The sequence below is a fragment of the Onychomys torridus genome, chromosome 4 (genome assembly GCF_903995425.1).
Source record: "Onychomys torridus chromosome 4, mOncTor1.1, whole genome shotgun sequence".
In the NCBI taxonomy this organism is placed as follows: Eukaryota; Metazoa; Chordata; class Mammalia; order Rodentia; family Cricetidae; genus Onychomys; species Onychomys torridus.
This window is the reverse complement of record NC_050446.1, coordinates 42,442,477-42,460,169: the sequence shown is the minus strand read 5'-3', so window position 1 is coordinate 42,460,169 and position 17,693 is coordinate 42,442,477. Positions and strand designations below refer to the sequence as shown.

The window sequence follows — 17,693 nt, the reverse complement described above, 5'->3', positions numbered from 1 at the left end:
GACTAGAGATCAACTCTAAGAAAGAGCACAGAGAATTCTGGGCTTGCCAACAGAAAGAAGAAGAACTCTGACAGGAAGTTCCATAGATGTTAGTAAAGGAAGTTTGTGAATATGCATCCTGTTTTCTCTCTACACACATCTGGTTACCAATGGAACAAAATGAGATTTAAGGAAAGAGCTTGAACAATTCACTCAGAAGTGGGTAAACGAGCCCTGAGTACTGATATGTTGTCCTAATCTTTTCTGTTGCTAAGATAAAACATCACGGCCAAGACAACTCATAGAAGGAAAGATTTTCTTTGGGTTTATGATTCCAGAGGGATAAGAGTCCATCAAGGCAGCAAGGGGCAAGCATGGCAGCAGTAACAGAAGCTGAGAGCTCACCTCTTGAACTGCAAGCATGAAACAAGAGAGTGAACTGGAAATGGTGAGAGTCTTTAAATTCTCAAAGCCTGCCTCCAGGGACATACTTTCTCCAACAAGGCTGTAACTCCTGAGCCTCCAGAAAGAACAGAACCAAGTGCTGAAACATACAAATGTCTAAGTCTATGGAGGATATCCCACTCAAACCACTATGTGTGCAATAGGTGTGCATTGGAGCCACCAAGAGCAAGTTTTAAGTGGTACTTACAGGAGTAAGATGATGGAAATATGCATGGTGTGCTTGCTGTGAAGCAGTGTTATTAACTGCTCATTCAAGAGTTAATGTGACCAAACTGTGTTCTGCAGGGAAGTGTTTTGCTACTGAGGATTAATTATTCCTTCAAGAAAGACCATATGCCACAAATGGCCCTTTCTGAGAAATCAATAAATTTAAGAAACCTCATGTTCTATCATACAGACAAGGGCAAACCACTCAAAATTACTTCCATGGCAGCACTTTGAAGCATCACTCACTGGTTTTGTGAGTTTGTTTTTCTTCCTCAAGATCTGTTACTTTTTATTTTATGTGTATGGGTCTTGTAAGTATATCTGTACACCATGTGTGTTCAGGGCCCACAGAGACCAGAAGAGGATGGTTAATCTCATAGAACTGGAGTTTTAAACAGTTGTGAGTTGCCATATGGGTGCTGGGAATCCAACCTATGTCCTCTGGAAGAATAGCCAGTGCCCTTAACCTCCCAGTCTCATGTTTTAAACAGACATTGAACCTCTTTTCCTGCCTCTCTTAACACTATGATTGTTGCTTCTCTCCTTAATTCTTCTCCAATGACTTCTAGACTTAGTTTTCTATGATACTAACTGAAATTTTCCTTAAAGATGCCTTCCTCTAGATGCTATAGAACATCACCTTAGCTCTGAATTGTCAGTTCCCTAATATTTAAGCAGACTTCTTAACTGTCTCATTTCTCAGTTAGCCCTCACAGGCCTTGGGCATGGTCAGACTGCTAGTGTCTTAAAGTCTACTTAAGACTTACTAATCAGAACTAACTCAATTGCTTTCATCCTGCTACCTTGCCAACCAACCACTTTAGGGGTTTTTCATTGTCTGATTTTTGTTCAGAAATACAGTTCATCTACTGTGATTCCTATCATATTGATGACCGTCTAGCCTCTCCCATCACTTCCTGTAATGAACTGATGTCCTTTCTAGATTTCCTTTACTCTCCAAACCTGAAGATTATGCCACAGTTATTTAGCTGTATTTCTATATCATGTGGATTTGCATTTATGTGAGACTTATGACTATGTCTCATACATAGTCATAATACATCCCTGTGAGTTCATACAGGTTCATAAGTTCAGCCTTAACAAATACTCTGATATCTAGACATCAAATCTCCACCATGAGAGTTTGCTTGAATGTGTTGAATACTTAACACTGAAAATTGAATTTCTCCCTTTACTTTTAGTAGCTAGCTCCCCTTCAAATAGTAAGAAAATAGAACAAGCAAAACAAAAGCTGCAAACATACTGGATCATTGTTTGTTCTCTATAATTTTCCTGTTCAATTTCCTCCTGTATGCCTACTTCACCTCTACACCTAAAATGAGCAAATCTATTTTGTTAACTTATAGTCAACTTTATCTTAAAGATCTAATTATGTTTAATCTTCTTCAAATTCATTTTTTCCTAAGATTTATATCATCAAAAACTCTGAACCCAAGTTGTTGCACAGAACTGAGCATAAAAGAGGCCCACATACCCTGGTCTCACTCACTCTCCCCTTTTCTCCATCCCATATTTTGGTGTTTATAATATTTTAAGCAATGACAGTATCTGCACATGTATATTTCCATTTAAGATTTACTTAGTTTTTTTTCCATTTGGTTTGTCTGAGACAGTTTCTCTGCATAACCCTGGCTATACTGGAACTTGCTTTGTAGACCAGGCTGGCCTCAAACTCTCAAAGATCTGCCTGCCTCTGCTTCCCAAGTGCTGGAATTAAAGGCATGTGCCCCATGGCCACTTTAGTTTTTTTTTATTTATGTGTGTGTGTGTGTGTGTGTGTGTGTGTGTGTGTGTGTGTCAATGTGTATAAAAGGGTATGCGTGGGGGTAATGGTGTATAGGTAAATAGGTAGATGTCCCACAGAGTCCAGGATGAAGTGTGATATGCTCAAAAGTAAATTTCTTTTCTTTTTCCAAGATTTCTTTTATTTTTAAATTGTGTGTATGTCTGTGAATGGGCACGCCATGTGAATACAGTATTCAATGAGGGCAGAAGAGGGTGTGGATTCCCTGGAGCTGGAGTTATCAAAGATTGTTAGCTGCCCAGAGTGGGTGCTAGGAACTGAATGCAGGCCCCTCTGCAAAGGCAGTACTCACTGTTGACCACTGAACCACCTCTCCAGTTCCTGTAATTACTTTTCAATCCCTACCATGAACCCTTCTTAGATAAAGACATGGTATTTCACAAATATTTGTGTAGAAATGATGTATGTTAATCCTTTTCTTTTCTCCAGATATTGAAGAAATAGTATATAATCTGTACCCAATACCATCTAAGTACCCACAAATTACCCCTTCTATACACAGAGTATTCTATAGGATAGAAGAAATAAAATAATGGGCTTCTATAAGCCTGCCTATGTCATTCATGAGCACAAGGTAGACAATATCCCTAATCTAAAGTGAAGACACAATATTAAGGAATCAATCTCTACAACTGTTTAATTAAACTGTTTTCTTGTGGCTTTTGGAAAGAAACTTAAATAAATTTAATTCTGTATATGATAACCCGTTGAGCAACGTACACTGAAAGAAACCATTTTACAGAATTTGCCAAGTCAACATCAACCGGAGTCATTATCAGCACACCTGGAATATGCCATTAGGGTCTGATCACAGTGGAGATCATTGCTGTGGAAGACACTGAAAGCTGCCAGTCAGGGGACTAGTCATACTTGCTGCTTTGAACTGAGCCTGGACCCCAAGTGTGATAATCCACCTAATGTAAAATCCACGTAATCTGCCAGCCACTGGTGCTCTTCTCTAAATGGAAGATAGATGCATGCTAAATAGAAATCTGTGATTCTAAAACCATCCTATGTATTGAACTACATATAACTGAAAACTCCTCCTGGATTCAGCATAGTCAAATTACATTTTTTTTTCAGTATTCCTAAACATCTCAGAAAACCCACAGCTTTCACAATCTCAGACACAGCAAACTACCTTTTTATAGGAAAATGATGACTGAGCTAGAAACATCCTGAATGCATGCATCCCACTCCCTGCCACCTACACACACACACACACACACACACACACACACACACCCCTCCCAAACAGGGAGTGAAGCAGTTAACAATCTTACAAAAATATTTTTATATATTTTAAAAATTCATTAACATCAAGCCAAATGTTGAGCCAAATTTTAACCACATCTTTTGAATGTGACATTCCTATATTTCCTTCTCTGACTATTCTGATAACCATAAAAGAATCTTTATGAGAAATCATAAGGAAAAAAAAGGTTGTTGCATGCCATTTCCACCTCCTGAGTCACTGCACTCGTTAGCACAGCTAACATCACATGACCTAAAATCACGTAAAATGTGAACACCTTCCACAATATGAACTATTCTAAATGGTCACTCTCCTTTTTTTCCCCATAAATAAGGAAAATCCATTTCCCCCAGCAATAATTAGCTTTCACTGTTCTCCTTATATGGGGGGAGGGGAGTCCAATCCTGTCACTCGGAGTCTATTAAACACATTACATCAATCTTCACTTGTGGGAGAGAAGTGACTTACATACCATTCTGAAAGGTTAAAACAAAAGCAGACAGAATCCCAGTATCCTAGCAGCAGTGATTGCTCAAAAGGCCTTGGGCTTAGAATGCTGGAGTGCCTCTGAGGCTGTGACCAGGGGCCTCAGCCGTGGGCTCTGGCAGAACCACTGCCATGTTAATCTGCTTCATTACATCTCTATGATTTGTTCAACGCATTAGGCATCAGTATTTCCCTTGTGAGAAGAAGGCCCATCCCTCACTCTGAAAGCTTTATCTTTCGAAGTTAAACAAATACAGCCCCTGACATGAAAAGCTGAGAAGCCGACGAGACATTAAAATACAACATGGCATAGCCAGTGATCATTTTAGCATAGGAAGATTTTTTTTTTTTAAGGCAGAACAGCCAGAATTAGAGCATTTAAACCTTTTGGATTTGAATCCAAGATTACAAAGCACATCTTAATGTAAATGCCATCGTTTGGCAGAATAGCGATTCACCAATGTGACAAAAATGGAATCATGCTTGCTTACCTGAAATAAAGGGAATGGTAATCATAGCACAGAATCCATGTGCGTGATGAACATAACAGTCTCCAATGCAGGTCTCTAGAATTCAGCCGACAGCAGAAAGTAAAATCTCACATGTGCATTATCCTTACTAAAGAAGAAAAGCCAAGACAGGACGATCACTGCATCCTCTCTGCTTCTGCCTTAGCTTTCTGTTCTGACACTCACTCACTCGATGGTACCCACTGTCTGTTAGAAAACAGCATGCTAAATTAAAATAAATAAATAAATAAATGTAAGGGAGCCGCTTGCGTGACAGCGCCACCTCCTGGTCACAAATGGAACCACGGTAAAGCAACCTCATTTGGCAGAACAGCATTCAACAAATAACACCAAGTAGTGTAATGTATATAGTTCAGAAATCTAATGTATTTGAATCCAACTACTCGAATTAGTCACAAATTAAACATTGGAAAGTCATTGTACTCTAAATTAAAAAAAATATAGTTCAACTTTTTGGGGTTGTTTGATTTGTTTTTATTATGTTTAAATAAAATCTGAGTTATCATAACATTGCTAAAAATTGCTATATGAAAATAATTGTAACAATTACCATTATCGGTGATCTCTGTGGAGAAGTATGTTTTCTTAACAGATATGTTTGTGATTAACAGAATAATAAAGGATGAAAAGAAAAGTCTTCAGTCAATTCAAGCTTTCTGAAACATTTCAGAATGTACAGGCACTCTGAGATTTGATAATTGTGCTATACTATAGTGTGAAGCTAGGTCTCACTGGGAGGGTAGGAGCAGAATGTAAAACTTCCCACTTGTTAAATAAGTCAGAAAACCAAAGTTTTACTGTGTATATGATCTGTTCAATACATATTAGTTTGCTTACTTAATTCTCTACAATTGTTTCTGAAATCCTGGGTAATAACCCACTTGAAATAAAAAAAGGTAGGTCTGTCTTTTGTCAATGCCAGCTCCATCAAGGAGGGGCAGGAACCAAGTTGCAGAGGATAATGCTGTCCGTGGTGCTGAAACTCATCGGCAGGCTCTCTTGGGACATCCTAGGTTTTAGGTTAGCTGACATCAAATCTGGGTAAAATCTGACAAAAATTCTAGTCTCCCAGGTTCTAAGTCAGGGGCTGGAACGATGGCTCTGTGATTAAGAGCATTCACTTCTCTTTCAGAGGACCTAAGTTTGATCCCCACACCTACCTCAGTTACCTCACAATTGCCTGTAATTCCAACTCCAGAGGATCCGACACTCTCTTCTAGACTCTACAGGCACTATAGTTGTGGGCACAAACCCACACGCACGCACACATAGACACGTAACTCAGAAGTTAAAGGTAAAAGATTCTAAATCAGCCTAATAAAAGTATTGTCTAATACACAGTTAGTTGTATTATATTTTATGCATAAAATAGGCATGCACATAATTCAGAAGGCATAATGTTGATAAATCTAATAAGAATGACTCTAGATTTTATTATATGTGTGATGAAGTTTTGTTACATAGATTGTGCCATCATCAATTATGTTTTCTTTTTTTAAATATTTCTCCTATCTGATATGATCAAATACTGAGCTGTTACAAACGTGAAATACCATTAAAGTATTTTAATTGAAATTTGTACTTATGGGGATTTTTTTCTACAATAACCTATACAATATTTAAATATTTTCTTAACAAGTAAGTGTTTCTCCCATTTTTTTTTTACACAAAATTTTACTCTTTAGGACACATGCCTAACCTGTCCTAGAATTCTGTGTATCTTTAGACAGCGTCATAAGCTCCTAAAAATGCAATATTCTGTAAATGGACATTTCCTGTCCTGACTGCCTCAGTCTCAAATAAACAAACAGAGGCTTATATGAATTGTAAATGCTCAGCCAATAGCTCAGGTTTGTTTTTGGTTAAATTAACACATATTTCTATTTAAGATTTGCCACATGGTGGTAACTTTATTAGCATGGCACACTCATGTTCCCTCTGCATCTGGCTGCCAACTCCTGACTCCACCTTCTCCTTCCTGTCGTCCTTAGTTTGGTTCAATATATATTAGTTTGCTTACTTAATTTTCTACAGTTGTTTATGAAATTTTGGGTAATAACCCACTTAAAATAAAAAAAAAAAAGGGTAGGTCTGTCTGTTTGTCGATGTCAGCTCCATCAACTGGGCAGGAACCAAGCCACAGAGTATACAGCTGTCCACGGTGCTGAAACTCAACGGCGAGCTCTCCTGGAACATACATTTCCTGACTTGCTACTGGCCCATCAGCATTTTATTAAACCAATTTGAGTGACAATTTTTTTTTTACAGTGTACAAGAGGATTATCCCACAGTATTTTCCCCTTTCTGTCTAATCAAAAAGGGAGGTTTTAACATCAACATAGTAAAATTACATATAACAAAACATTTATCAAGCAGGAATTATATTTACAATATCTAGTCTATTTGTATTTGACAAAATCAGAGAAAACAATTATCCATCTTATCTTGGTGAGTCTAAAGTTTTATATATAATTTACCTTTTAAACATAACTAAGGAAAACTATAATCATAACTATCTAGTCTTCAACTTCATCAAACACCCCTGAAGGGTGAAATGTTACCTAATGACAGGGACATCTTGCTGCCTGGACAGTCACCCAAAGTTCCTCTGTAATGTTGGGGAATCCAACTCTGGCCTATAGGCTTAACATATGTGACAGCATATTCCTGTAAAACAGGGAATTTTGAAGGACTGTCCTACCTTGTCTTGGCAAAGTTTGACAGTCACCTTTCTTGTGCCCTGCTGGTCCACTTTGAACAGAATACTGACAGCAATTGAGGCAAGGGCAGTTTTTCTTTCCCAAATTGCTGTTTTGCCATAAAGTAAGTAAACTCTATATGGAATTTTTTGATGCCCATCATCCTCTTTGAAGTAATTGATGCTGCCAGGAGCAGACATGTCTCACTGTCGAGAAAAGTTTAAGTCATTAAAACATTTTAAATGCCATATTCTATAGGTCTTTGAAGTGTTTTAAGATTGATTATCTATCTGAAATATATCTCTGTGTGACCTTGAAAACCTAACTAACATGACTATAAGTTTGTTTGTATAGGTGGCTACTAGCCTATATTTCTTAATTATATGTTACCTTTTTAAATGGGCTTCATAAACATAATACTCTAAACAAAAGTGTATATATATATATATATATATGCATATATAATAACTAATAACAAAATTAACTTTAAATTTGTATCAATAAACCAAAGTCCATACCAATGTAAAATATGTAAGATTAATAGTTGCTTTTTAATTAAAGTAAATTCAATAATCTACCCTTTTGTCCTATCATTTCTATATCTCCACTTTTCTTTTTACACCAAGATCATTGAATCTAATCTCCTTTGTTCAGCTTTTTTTCTGAAAATTAACAATAACAACTTGTAACCAACCTAAACAATGACAAATATAAATAATTTATTTTTGAGAATGTGGTGGTAGTTCTCTAGAATACTTCCTGCTGATTAAAGGACACTGATAATCTTTTGGGGACCCTGATAAAATTTAGGATTATGGTCAAGTCTTGACTGGAGTGTTCTGTGAAGCTGGATATTCTCAGCCAGTAGCCTTGAAGCTGTTCTGGGTGCAGAACTCAGAGAAAACTGCAACAGAGATGGTCTGAAATATTGGATCATTTGGCCTATCTGTTCCCATTGGAAAAATTTCAGGGGATCTTCCTTGATCAAACCTGATTTTTCTTTACCGAGAATGAATCCACAGCCTTTCATTTCCTGTGGAAGTAAAAGCAAAACCTCTTTCCCAAAGTAACGTACCTTCTGACTTAAATTTTGAAGTCAACTATTTTTAAAATTTATAGGTTAGTTTAATCTAGCAGCTTTTATAATCAAATGTCTTTCAGAAGTTATCATTTGTTCATTAGCAGTCAAAAAATTTAAAGTCAACACAATAACATACAGTATCCAGTCTCTTTGTATATTCTCTATCTTTCTGTGGCTTATTATATTTTTTATTACTCTATTCCTTTTTTAAGGACTTTCTCTATCCGTTTTCTTTTCTCTCCCAAGCCTACATTTATTTTTAAACACACTGTGACCCATTTAGAGGTTCTTTCTGTCTGAATCTGTCCTTACTGCACATTTGTAACCTTTTCTGTCTGCTGAGCAAAAACTGCTGTGTAACTTAAATCATAGCACACTGGTGCTGGCTCCTCCCATTTGGTTTCCTGTGAGTCTAGTCTCATGATGGAGGCATGTTTGCTATCCCAACTCTGGGAAATTTCTAGGTCCATGCCACCACTGAGTAGCATGCCACTGGCTGCTCATAAACACCATTTAAATGTTTGATAGCAGGGCCTCTTAAAGGAGCTGCCCACTTTTGCTGCTTAGCACTGATCCAGGAAGCTATCTCATGTCTTAAAGGAGCTGCCAGCAAACAGAGCCCACTGGAGAAAAGGTAGCTACCAAGAAGCCAGATACCAAGAGGCCATGTTTGACTCCATTCCTGTGTGTCTAGAATCCTTTTTTTAAAGCTTTGTCAGGTTTAATGTGGAAATTTTGGCCACATTTTAGAATGACATATATAAATAGATATTTCCTGTCCCAACTGCCCCAGTCCCAAATAAACACACAGAGGCTTATATGAATTATAAATGCTTGGCCAATAGCTCAGGCATATTATTAGCTAACTCTTACATTTAAATTAACCTGTATTCCTATTTTTGCTTTGTCTAGTGGTGGTACCTTTATTAGCATGGCATGTTCATCTCCTGCACCCTCTGTGTCTGACTGGTGACTCCTGACCCTAGTCTTCTCCTCCCATCATCTTTAGTTTGGTCACCATGCCTATACTTCCTTCCTGGCTACTGTCCCATCAGAGTTTTATTAAACCACTTCAAGTGACAAACCTTTACAGTGTACAAGAGGATTATTCCATACCAATATTCACTCACCATGGTGTTACATGGTGCAATGGCTGGGATAATTTCCCTAAACTGTGGGTTATGCCACATGCTCTTCAAAAGATTCCAGTGGCTACTCACATCCTTCACATTAAAACCAAAGTCTAGCCATGTGCTCAGTGTATTGTTCACACCCTTGTCTCTTATCTGAGTTTGGACATATTCTCACTCTCTATTCTGATTTCTTTATAGTAATTTCTATTTGGCCACTTCTACAAGCCTGGGCCTTTAATGCATACCTGAAACATTAATTATGCCTGAGTAATGAATGAATGAATGAGTGTCCACAAATAGAATTTGTGCATCATTTTTGTAAATTTATTGTAAAGTGCTTTTATTTTTGCCTTTTAATTCCTATGTTCTCCTTGATAGGCATGCATAAAGTATGAAATCAATGTAGTAAATATTATGCACTTTTATTAAGCTATCTAAAATATGTTTAGGTTTCACACACACACAAATGTGGACATACATACAGTATCCAATAAATTTACTTATTTGATAATTCCTGTCTTGAAACTAGAGTGCTACATTCTTGAGCTGTTTTCAGTGGTATTTTGGGCAAATCTGGATAAATCAGCATCAAGCAGCTCTTTCTTCTTTCCAGAGTAAGCAGGCTTTGAGGTGACTGTTGAACTTTTATTGTCAAATGTTAAAAAACAAAACAATATTTATTGTATATTGTTGATGCAGCAGTGTACTAAGTAAGCACTTTGCACAAATTATCTCATTAAGTTTCAAACAGGCTTGTGAAGTAGTTTTTATTACAATTACTTTCTCTCTTAAAGACTGAAAAACCAAGCTAGAAAATGGCACACGCTAAACTTAACTCAGGCTCCGGTCCTTGGCGCTTTTGTTCCTTCAGGGCACTGCTTGAGAGGAAGATACAAACAGAGGAGATGATTCGACTGACCTTTAGAATTGTCGTCTCCACCTAAGCTACTCATCAGTTTTGTGAGTCAGTAGGGTGAGATGGGAATGGAAGGTTCTCTTTGGGAACGTCTCCCTTCACTGTGGTGCTTGAGAACAAGTTCTCCAAGGATGGAAGGAAGAAAGATCAGAAAAGGGGAGGGTAAACAGAGACTATAGATTCACAAGATACTAATAAGTGGGGGGTGGGGGACAGTGATAGAAAAGGAAAAGGAGAAGCACAAGATCCATAGGGACCCCGGCTTCCTTCTCTTTCCTATGAGAGCAGCATTCCAGGACCCAGGGGCAATGAGGAGTTCTCACAGTTGCTGTAAGCCTCACAAACCCCTGTGAGTAACTCCAGAAAACACAGTTCTGCTGGCTGGCAGCTCCCTACTGTTGGCAAGTGAGTACCTTTAGGTTGTCCTGACACTGCTAATTGGGAGGTGTGGTTTTCTTTTTTTCCCCCTGGAGCAAACAACCAAATCTGGCATGGTAAAGATCCACTTATACAAACTGACCTTCTTCAACCCCTACACCACAATATACTTGGCAAGGTTCACAAAAACCCCCTGGCAGGCAGAGGACTGATTGTCAAGTCCATCCTTTCCGACAGTTTTTGTGACCACATTTTATGGTGTGTTTCTAAGAACATCATCTCCATTATTACTGACAATAGTCCTTGTCAGCTTTAAAAAAAAAAAAAAAAAAGACTTGCTTGATTCATGTGCCTTAGGTAAAGCTCTGTTTTTGCTTTCTGGCAATTTCATCTCTCAGTGGCCTAGAGAACACAAGATAGGGAAAAATAGTCTTGTTCCTAATTGATCTCAGCAAAAGCTTTTGGAACTGTCTCTGTGGGATGAGTAGATGGAATCACAGGTGTTTAGTTCTCCAAGGCCTTAAATGGATGGTTTGATCCAGTTTTCTTAAGTGGGCCTTCAAATTACCTCCTCATAATTTAGTTATTGAAGATATTTTGTTACAGGGGCAGAAAGCTTACCAAGACATGTCTATTTAGAACAAATGTTGTCCCTTTGATTGACTAAAGTGGGCATTTTCTTGATCTGAACTTGTTAATACAGAATCCTCATATGAGAGCAGCCAGATACTAAAGTAGAAATAGTGATTGAAATAAAAGAAATAGCTTAAAAGGTCTGTTACTGGAATAGAATGCCATTATCAAGATATATAGCCAGAGATACACTGGTATTGCCAGAGATATACACTGGTACAGGGAAAGGATGAAGAAGGGCTTTGGACAACCAGTGATGCCTTCAGTCTATGACCAGTCATAATCAGTGACACAGATCAAACAGTAACCCAAGCCTCAAAGGAGACTTTACTTCTAGTGGAACCTTCTACTCAGCAGAACCAGTATCCTAAACAAAAAGAAATGGAGCAGAGTTCTCCTGAGAGAGCAATGTCCTCCCAGCATACTCCAGTCATCAGACCATCCAGGCCACTATGCAGAGTTGAAGGCAACAAACCTTTCGGGTGAGCAAGGGCTTCAAATCTATTCAGAGAACATATAAAACACATTGCCTTTTTGAAATCAAAAAAATGTGACAAGCAGGATGATAAAATTACTAGTTATTCGTTAATGAGCAGAAAGTGTTAGAAATGGCGAGATATGTTTGCTTAAACCAGAGTTGATTCCTCATTTAGAATTGTCTATACACCTGTGGACACACATACACAAGCATGCCTTGTACTGCTAGGGCTGAGGCTTCAGTTTCTCATGCACGAGGTTTTGACTTTGGACCCCAAGCACCCACATAAAAGCCATATATGGTGCTGCACACCTATAACCCAAGGACTAGGTGGTAGAAACTGGTGGATCCCCTGGATCAGTGGCTAGTCAATCTAAAAAAAAAAAAACTTGAACCCAAGGTTCAATGAGAGACCATGTCTCAGGAAAATAAGGTGACTATGATAGAGGATGATTCCCAACCAACCTCTGGCATGCCCATGTTCACTAACAGGGTAGTACGCTTGCATATTCATATGTATATGTACACATATACCAAACACATATATGTATATACTAATGATAAAGGGGTAATGACCAGAAATGTTCTAAACCATGTTTACAGCAAAGTCCAAAGCTACCCTACCAAACATAAATGAAGTATATGATGATGGTGAACCAAGAATAAAAGATGCTAATCTTTCAGTTCAAATTGAACTCACACTGAAAGTGTCATTCTAGTGATGAGCCATGTGTTGGTGGAGTGGAGCACACCCCCCAAAACAACACTTGTATAGATGGAAATACTGAACAATGAAAGAAAATATCTGAACAATTATTAAGACATATATTAAGACAGTCGAGAGGTGGAAGATTCAGAAAGGTGATTCCTGGTTCACAATGGTTCTAGGGGAAGAAGAAAGATTGAAATATGAAGGTTCACTTGTTGTTACTACCAATTCCTGTGCAACACAGAGAATTTAAATGACATCTCTGTGAGTGGATAGCTGCGTTGGAAGACAGAAATCTCCCAGGATTTGCAAAAATTTGAGTACCAGTAAGAGGGGTGCTACAATGATTTCCAAATGAGAGCTAGATGGTTCCTATGTCCACTTTAGCTCTTTCAGGACAAGAAACTGTGATCAGATGAAGATATGAATTTTTTTCCACAAATAAGGAAATTATTCCTCAGCAAAGATGTCTGTGGTTATTGTTTTAGGTATCAATGCAACTACATTAAGGGTTACACAGAAAACAGTACAAAATTATTTCTGAGTATGTTTCTGAGGCTGTCTCTGGAGGAAACTGGCATTTTCTAATCAATGGACTGGGTAAAGAAAATATGAATTCACCTGCTGTGGAAAGGTACCATCCAAAAGGTTAATGCTCAGATAGAACGAAAACACAAAAGGGAAATGTTTCTGTTTTCTTTCAGGATCTGAGGTACTCCTTTTCTTCTGCCTATAAATATGTTTTCTAGATTCCACAGCTTTTGGACTCTGAGACTTGGTTCAGTGGTCTACCATACTATCAAACCTTTGGCCTCATACTAAATCTCATACCATTAGCTTCTCTAGTCCATAAACTTTAACTTTAGTTCTACCTGACCTATGCTACCACCTTCCTTGGTTCTCTTACTTAAAGATGTCTTTCTGGGGAGCCCCTCTGCTTCCACAATTTCACGTCACTTCTCAAAATAAGCCAGGCTACTTATTATCTATCTTCTTTACCATCTGTTTAAAATGTAGCCATCCTCTATGTATCATCTATAGCTATCTGTTATCTATCATCTATCACCCCCTTTCATCATAGAGGACCTTTCTCCCTTTTTGTCTCCCACTGATTATGTCTTTCTGGAGAACTTTGACTAAAACTGTGACTTAACATTAGCACTACTTCTAGACAGGAAACTAGCAACCTGCTCATTGGATTTCCAAGCAAAGATATTTCCACCAAACTAGCTAATGCCTGACTGGAAAAAATGAGCAGTTCTCTATGGGGACTTAACGTTTTCTCCTATGCCACCATGAAGTGTCTAATGTTATTTTCCAAACAGAATACAGCTAAGAGGCAAACCAGCTGACAATGTGAATCTCTAACACGTTCCAAGCTCTTGAGCAGTAGAGATGATGTTTTATGTTCATAAAATCTTTCTTTTTTTAAATTTGTATTTTTATTTTATGCATTGGTGTTTTACCTACATATATGTGTGAGGATGCCAGATCCCCTAGAATTGGAGTTACAGACAGTTGTGAGTTACCATGTGGGTGCTATGAATTGAACCCAGGTCCTCTACAAGAGCAGTCAGTTCTCTTAACCATTGAGCTCTCCAGCCCCCACAAAACCTTTCATTGTGCTGCCCAACAAATAATGAGACTACAGACTACACCAAAGTGTTGATGTCATCTTCAACATTCTCTTTTGTTCCTTGTATCCAAGTGAGGTCCAGAAGACCAGGGACAGGCTTGTGAAAAGACATTAGATAGACAGAATCTAGGTCCTAGACTTGTAGAAAGTAGAAAGTAGCACCAATAAGGAAACAGGGAATGGTGAGGAAAATTGTGGATTAAGGCATTACAGTGCCTGGGTTATAGTCAATAAACCAAAATCAAAGATTCCTGTAGTGGGTAGCCATTCCAGCCTTGGCCTGGAAGTTCCAACCCCCATTGAGGCTTCGGTAATGGTCACACCTACAAGGCAGGGCTGAGAGAGGAGGCTGAAGACCCAGGATCAAGAGGAGAGGCTAGAACACATTGAGGAGCCATATAGACTGTTGCTTAGGTTAATGATTAAGAAAAACAACTGAGTCCCAGGAGCTAGGTTGGCTCAAATTCTTTTCATCATTATGTTAGATGTGTTCATAGGTTTTGGTATGCAACATGGCTGAAACAAAGCCTTGAAAATAACTTAAAGTTAGACTAAGATGTTTTTGTTACATAGCTTTGAGGTGAAAAACCCAAGAAGATCTAAAGTTTTAGAAAGGCACATAGTTGTGTGAGGAACTCTTTAAGGTCAGGGAACAAGAACAAAGCAGCCCAATTATCATTAGCTGGCATGTCTTTCTAACTAGTATTGTTTGATGTCCAAAGGTGATGATTAATTCCCTATACCCATTTCTGCCTTCAATCTCTTGATATAAAAATCTATTGATGAGTGGGTAAGTATCCTAAAGATTTAAAGTAGAGCTGACTGATTGTTTTTCATGAATAAAAGTTTAGGTTTGTTTTTCATGTATAAAAGTTTAGGTTTGTGATTCCTTTAAGATTCCTTATAAGATTACCTTTCAAGATAAGAAATAATGTGACTGATCCTTGCTTTGTAACCACAAAATACAGTGAAAGAACTGACTGAGAAGAATACCTTGCTTGCTTATAATCTGTTAATCTATAACAAGTTGCTTGCGTATGAATGTAAGTGGGTTCTTGGGGGTAATTTGTTTTTTTAACCAGTAAATACATAAAATGTTTAATCATGTAAATGATATGGAAAATACGCTGGTTTTTTTTTTTTTTACTTGTATTCATTGTAATTACACTTGAAAAACAGAATGCGACCACATTGTCATTTTTATATTGCCTGAAAGATTTTGTTGGGGTACATAAGCTGTAAGGGAAGGAATAAAGATAGAGTTAGAAGGAAAATATCAAGAATGAAAGAATAAGGAAGAATAAAGATAGAGTTAGAAGGAAAACACCAAGAGAGACACAAAGGACATCTCTAAATAGCGATAATAAAAGAGAATACAGAATACACAATCAGAATGCAAAAGAAATATAAAGAAAAGGTCTGAAAAAAACCACCAAGAGGATATGTGAGTCTTTTCCCTTACCCCTTCAGAAAAAAAAAATGTCATAGTACATCAACTCTGTGGATTCCCTTTGAGCCTTGTGCTGCTTGAATCCCCAGACAGCAAAATGCATGCATTGATATAACATGGTATATCTACTAGTAGAAGTATTAAATACTGAACAAAATGAGAAAAATAATAAAAGTAATTTAAGAATGTTGAATATAACAAATGATGTGTAAGCTGCACAGTATAATAACAGAAACTGGAAAATATCTGAGCTCAACAAGGATAAAATATTCTCTTTCCCTGGAGAGAAGACCGCTGAGAAGGGCTCAGCTTCATGAGGTTGTCTGGGGCCTGTTTGGGGCTCTTTTCCCTCCTTGGATGTTGGATATTTGGGGTTACCTGGCATTCAAGCCCACATCCTGTCCAATGGGAAAATGAGAGACTTGAAGAGCAAATAATAAACTGAAAACTTATTTGTCCCTGGAATATATTTCAAGTCTTCAAAGTACTAGCATGAATTGTGATGATTCTGTAGTTGGAAGTTTTCCTGTGTCCTGGACAGCCAGCAGTCGGGACAAATCTCTGCCACTCATGTCCCCAAAGTAAACACACAGAGGCTTATATTAATTATAACTGCTTGTCCATTAGCTCAGGCTTATTACTGACTAGGTCTTAGACTTAAATTAACCCGTAATTATTATCTATGTTTAGCCACATGGCTTGGTACCTTTTCTTCATTCTGCCTTGTCATCTTGCTTCCTCTGTATCTGGCTGGTAACTCCTGACTTAGCTCTTCCTCTTCCCAGAATTTTCCTTGTTTGCTTATCCTGCCTATACTTCCTGCCTGGCTACTGGCCAATTAACATTTTATTTATCAACCAAACAGAGCAACACACATTCACAGTATACATAATGACATTCCATAGCATGATTCTTTAGCAGAGACCCTTCTATAAGAAACAATTTTTCTGCTTGAACCATCTCTGAGACTAATGTTCTACAGCACACACTATTGGAAACATTGGTCTATCAAGTTGTTCTAGTTATAAAGGGAGCAGCCCAAATAGCTCACCTGCCCTGAAAAGGATAGTGATATCTCTAGCTGTCACCATCACTTCAAGTATATACGGTCATAATACTTAGTGAAGTGGAACATGGTATACATATATAACCATGGGTCCCAAAGGGGGAAAATAGTGAATCCATGTGAATTCAGAGAACTGATCTCACAGCTCCCACATTTGTGTGTTTGAAAATAAGCATTAAAAAGCCTTCTTCAATTGAACTTTGGAAAGAAGGAAAATTCTCCACCCACATATTAAAAAAAATTCCCCAAGCTACAATCATTATTTTTAACACTTGTTAGTTAGGAGTCATCCAGCCTCGTAAGTTTAGAACAGAGTACCAGAACAGAGTGCTTAAAATACATGAGTGGGAGTTCTGCCATTGGGACAAACAGAATGATAGTTGTGCTGCTTACAGCAGCAAAGCTCAGGTTTCCCCAGTGTGCCTGTGCCCAGGCCTCCTGCTCCTGTGCTCTGGATGCTTCTCTCCCTTCCTTCTCCCACTATTTCCATCCAATAAGGGTCTTTTGAGTGTAAAGAACACTGTGTTTAATTCAAGCCAATATTGAATTGAGGCTTCATATCTAATGGGCTAATAGATACAAACACTTTCTTTTTTAATATAGCTTCAAACATATTTTAAAGATTGCCCCCACATTGGCACAAATCCCACTCACTTTCCTCCAGAATGGATTGGTTTTTTTGAGAGAGGAAAAGATATTTACAATTGGCAACTTGGAAACTGCACTTTGGATAGGATGATGGAATTTGTTCTCAACTTGGAGTAGCA

The 17,693-nt window shown here is 37.9% G+C and overlaps 1 protein-coding gene across 2 annotated transcripts in view; it reads right to left on the bottom strand.

The window, feature by feature from the left end:
* Window positions 1–4,939, bottom strand: part of LOC118583210 (sodium channel protein type 2 subunit alpha) — a 143,964-nt gene extending 139,025 nt beyond the window's left edge. The window contains exon 1 of one of the 2 annotated variants that reach the window (XM_036186625.1): window positions 4,709–4,939. The gene's annotated coding sequence lies outside the window, so the exon portion shown is untranslated. The remainder of the gene's footprint in view (window positions 1–4,708) is intronic. The other variant, XM_036186627.1, reaches the window with a different exon arrangement.
* Between the last annotated feature and the right edge of the window lie 12,754 nt (window positions 4,940–17,693).